The sequence below is a fragment of the Varanus komodoensis genome, unplaced genomic scaffold (assembly GCF_004798865.1).
Source record: "Varanus komodoensis strain SLA01 unplaced genomic scaffold, ASM479886v1 scaffold273, whole genome shotgun sequence".
Classification (NCBI taxonomy): domain Eukaryota; kingdom Metazoa; phylum Chordata; class Lepidosauria; order Squamata; family Varanidae; genus Varanus; species Varanus komodoensis.
In genome coordinates this window covers 42,656-48,129 of record NW_025335709.1, presented here as the reverse complement: position 1 = coordinate 48,129, position 5,474 = coordinate 42,656, and positions in this window count along the sequence as shown.

The window sequence follows — 5,474 nt, the reverse complement described above, 5'->3', positions numbered from 1 at the left end:
TAGAGTGAGAGCATTGAATCAGCAAATAATTGTATACCAGGCAATGTCGTCCTTTGGCAATCCCAGTATGATGTGCACTATTTAGTTGCATGAACTTTGTAAATGAAAAATCATACCAAAGTTCTGCTCTTGGAGAGTCACTGCTACTACTCGTTGTATGCCAGACTTTTCTGGCTAGGCTTCGAAAATATCTTTAATTTGAGGAAATGTAAACACAGGAAGCCTGTTCAAGGGGAAGACCTGTTTGGGAAGTGTGCCAGGAAGGAACTTCTGAACCAGGAGTAGGAAGCATGTAGGTTTGGGGTTTGGGGTTGTCTGCTCCCTTGGCACTCTCTCTCTTTCTCTCCTTCACCGAGTGTGTGTGTGTGTGTGTGTGTGTGTGTGTGTGTGTGTGAGAGAGAGAGAGAGAGAGAGAGAGAGAGAGAGAGAGAGAGAGAGAGAGAGACTTCCAACAGCCTCACCAATTGCTACCACTGAATTGCTGGCCAAATATAGGCAGGGGCATGCTGGCATCAAAAGGCTTCTATTTACATGTTAAAACAAGCTTTACAGAGACCCAGCAACTTGTTTCCATGTCCATCAGTGTCGCTCTGCCACCTTTGATTGAGGGCTGATGAATTAAAATGAGACACTGCCATATTCTGGTAGAAAAAGAGGGCTGCATTGCTCTTTCTTGGGTAGCCAGCAAGAACAATAATCAAGTGAGCTGAATCACAGTGTCTGAGGCCATCTATCAAGTTTTCAGAAGCAAAGGAATAATTCTTTGGCTGCACTGCTTTACAGCTTCAGTATCAATATACCTCATCCATTTTGTGTATACGTGTGTGTTTCAGCATTTCTAACAGAGTACACTAATTTTGTAATCATCACAACTCACAGATCTTTTCTATACAGGAAAGCCAACCAAATTAAAATGCAGACTAAACAAAACTTTTCTAGTCCATGCCAAACCCTAAGACCAATAAAACTCAGTGGAACTAACTGCTGAGTAAAAGGTATAAGATTTTGAGAGTAAGTTGTACAAACAGAAAGTCTATTCATATGGGATGGGTAAGGACAAAGGCTGAGAGAAATAAAAATGAGAGTAAAAAAAAAGATGACTGGAAGATGACACAGAATTGCACAAAAGAAAACGGAGTAACATGATGCAAACTTTCAACAGAAGGAAGTGTAATTTGAATAATGGAGAAATCTGACATTTAAGTATATATGCTGCATTAGTCTTTCCCTTTCCTTTTTTAATTTCTGATCTTTTCCTGCAGAATTCTGGTCAGCGCAAAGTGGACATATGATATTCTTCTATTACCAGATAATCTACGTGAAATGATAAATAACCTTCAAACCACAAACAGGTGAGAAGGTCATTCAGTCCCCTCCCCTCCCCTCCCCTCCCCTCCCTTTCCTTCCCTTGTAACTCATTGCTCTTGCTAGTTTGCAAATCTGGTTTGGGTTTGGCTCTTTCCATCTGTTTTGAACTTGTGAATCATGGGCTTTTGAACACTTGCAACCCTGCACATACTATACCCGCCTTTCATACAGCAAGAATTTTCTTGTAGGTGTGACCAAGTCTACATGTCATTTCATTAAGCAGCTAATCATTTGTATGCCCAATATTTTTCCCCTAATACACACACACAACACTATGGTCTGGAATTGGTCAAAACAAACATATGGTGGGGGGATAAATCCTTACTGTGGAACAAAAAGTAGCTCCTGTGAAGGATGTTCCTCAAATGAAATCTTCTCAGAGCTATAAAAGATCTGAGAAATGATCCCACCAATGACGAGGTCACCTGACTGGTACCACTCATGTGGAACAGGGAAGGGATCATCTTCAGAGCACTCCAGGGACCCTACATTGAATTTGGACAATACAGGAGGCAGAAGAGACAAAAACGCCAGTAGGCATAACATCCTGGTACCAAAGAGTAACCTTACGTGCACTGTTGTCCGCATGTTCCACAACTGCCTAATTTCTAGTGCGTTGTTGGTGCCTCACATTGCCGCATGCCTCAAGGAGGAATACAGTGGCTTTCCTGCTAGGATCCTCAGTGTTACAGAGGCATGGCTACCTTAGATTGTCAGCACCCAATGTCAAGTCTGGCTAGAATGGAAAAAATCAAAAGGAAAAGCAAGCTGTCAGAGATGGAATTGAAAGAGCCTCGTGTGTATCTTGCTCTTATTCCCAGCCCTGCACATCAAAGAAACACTTATAACCCTTCTGAGCTTTAATGATTGGTTTCCTCCCTGCAGTTCCCCGCCCTGTTCTGCTGCCTTTGAGAAAGACTTTGGAGCGTTGCTCAGGTAGACAATTTATGCTGATTGAATAATTGCAAGGGAAGTCAATTACTTCTCTGAGAGACGTATTTGGTAGGATACATGTTGGATCATTGATTTTTCCTTGTATGTGACCAGAAGTCTTCTCTGTTCCCAAAAGAAATAAGAAATGGTAGCTTGCTCCCAAATTACCAGAAATCAACACTGGGAAATGGGAAAGTAAGTCCCAAAGTGGAAGTAATTTCTTGATAGGGATAAAAGCTTGACAGGGAACTACATAACAGGATCATTATAAAAACAAGGTGCCACCAGTATCAGTGTGCCCTGAAAAGCCTTACACTGAGATTTCCCCAGAGTCAAAATTATCAGCTGTTGTTGTGCAGGTGAATTTGGGATATGCATTTGTTGCGGCACTACAATGCTTCGAGTGCAATGCAATGCATCCCTTCTTCACCCTCATGATGGACATTATATGAGTGGAATTGGCTTGTGCTCGGGGTCAGACTAGATGATCCAGGAGACCCCTTCTGACTTGCTTTGTTTCTGTTGGGCTTCCTCTTAAGTTCAAAGGGCTTACTTCCAAGGCATTTGGCATAATATGAAAGCCTTCAACATGGAGCCAATGCTTTGAGGAGCAAATCTTGTTTTTAGTTTCAGCAATACCCTAAGATCTGGTGTGAAATGAATTTCGGAAGCATGAACCCATGGTTTCCCATGTCTAAACTGTACACATGCTGATTATGGCATATGATGTGAAGGTCATGTCAGACTTTGTGGAGCCCACCTCAATCCATTGTGCTGAGAATTAAGAACCAAGGCAGCCATGGAACTGCAGGTCACACAAGCTGGCTAGCTGCTTCTGGTTGCAGTGAGTGATTCCTGAGAGGACCACAGAAATCAGACATTGGGCACTTTACAGAAGATCTTGGATCCAGCATAGTCATCTGCCAGCAAGTTTGGCAGGGAGGGAACTCAGCAATGCCTGAGGAATTGAATGTGGGGAGATTTTGCAGTGTAGCTATGCAGGCATGGACTACTTCCCACACTAGGCTGCCCTGTTTTCTCCCACCAGCCTCCTTCCCTCAAAGGAGTCACTTATGTTACTGTTCACTTTGGGATCAATTAGACTTTCCCTCCCACTCCACTACTCAAAGATGGATGTCCAATCTCTGCCTGAGTAATTCCAGGGATGGAATGTCCATCAACCTGTTAGGTAGATAGTCACATTGTCTGACCACTGTGACAATAAATAATAAAGAAGTGTTTTCTGATATTCAAGGAAAAACCAGTACCTATAACAGTAAACAATTGGACCAGAATGAAATGATGTGTAGAAACTACCAAATAGTAGCTTAGTAAGTACTATTAAGTGTAGAAACTATCAGCATTATGAATCCCATAATTCACTGTGGTTATCAACAAACCAGCAGCAAACACCCTGTTTCTAAGAAAGGCTGTTAACAATAGGTATGTGTGAGGAGTTCATTCTGGGGTGTTGGGAATGAAAAAAGAGGGATTCTTGGAGAACATTCTCAAGTGCTGCTGGCGGGACTTCAGAGGACGAGCAAGTGCAGGAATGGGGGCCAGTTCCAAATGTTGGAATGGGAAAAATTTAGTTACTTACATCAAACCCACACACCCTAGGTGGTCAAGCAGCCCTTGAGAATAACCAAGATTTGAAATCATAGGGACAGGACTTGGAACAGGGAAGTTTCTCAGAGACAGTTAAGGCAGGCATGGCTCTCAACCTCATGAAGTGGGCAGATGAGGATGGTCCAATTAGACTTTTGATGTACATAGAGGAGGCATGTTCATTTTCTGAGGGTCCCTTCCAAAGGGATAGGGTCCAGCCATTCTCATAAGGAAAGTTGTTGGTACTGAATCCTAGACTATGTTCAACAACCTGTTCTGCACATGCTCTGAGATTCATACTGTGTGTTTGTGCTTCCAGAAAATGTGTTGGTCAAAGAACAATGTTTTTCAAGAAAGGTCTTTGGGTGTCAATGTGTGAAGGGCGGAAGCCTAGCTCATGACAGGGTTTGGGGGTCCATTGGATACTGTGGAGTCCCAGTCCTCAGACTCCAATCCACTTTCTTGTAGCTGTGAATCTGATGTTCTGGGGTGCAAACTGGCATCAACCCTGTGCAAGCAGCATCCCTCTGCCACACACTTGATTTGCACCAATTGTGGTTTACATGCTGCGGAAGGAGGTTGCCAGTGGCACATCTAGAATTCTGCAAGCATTCACCAACTTCCTCTGGGTTCAGCTCAATTCCTGAGCAAGAGCCATGCCCCAGAAAGCATCCGACAGGGAAAAGAGGGTTGGATTCTGCAGAGGTTTGTCCGAAAACTACTTGGCACATGAAGTAAGTTTAAAAACATATATATCCCAAACATGACAAAATCAAAATAAATGAACTGAATTACCATCCCCCTAACAAAATGTAATAAGAATGTTTTATTTGGAGAGAACTACTGCAGAACCTGGAGAAATTCTTATTTTAAAGATTAACATAGTATCAATTGTATCATTTCAAAATTACACAATTAAGTAAACTCACCAAAAAATGAAACAACCTAAATGGCTCCCTGCGCCTCACAAGTTTCAGGCAGAGCAAACACATTTACGATACGCTATTTACTTGATTGCAAACAAAATTAAGACCTAAACTCTGAAATGAAGGTCTACGTACAGGTGAAGATGAAGTCTATTTTATAGAAAACATACAGGAAACATGTATGGGTGATAAAAAATACATTTTCAGAAATGTATTTGCAGTCCTTCTGTGTTTTTGGGCCAGGAATCAGAGCTGGAATCTTCTGCTGTACACAAGGAAATGCATTATTGGTGTGAGTCATCTCAAGGAACAAAAACATCAAAAGAGCCATTCTCTTCTGATTTTGCAAACTATATAGCTCTCCCTTCATACATCTCAACATCCTTCTCACTTGTCATGTTCAAACCAGTCATTTCTCATTATTGCTTTTTTACTTTTATGTTTCCTGCCTTAAGTAAGACATTCCACTACAAATTTTCCATCACAGAAAACATCCATTGTGGAGTAAGCTGGGAGGTGACAGAAGTTGGAGAGATATTCATTTATTAGTAAGTTAATAAGGTATACTTGTAATACCTTTACCCAATGCACTGGACAGTATAACAAGTGGGAAACAGACACAGAATTTGATACTATCTC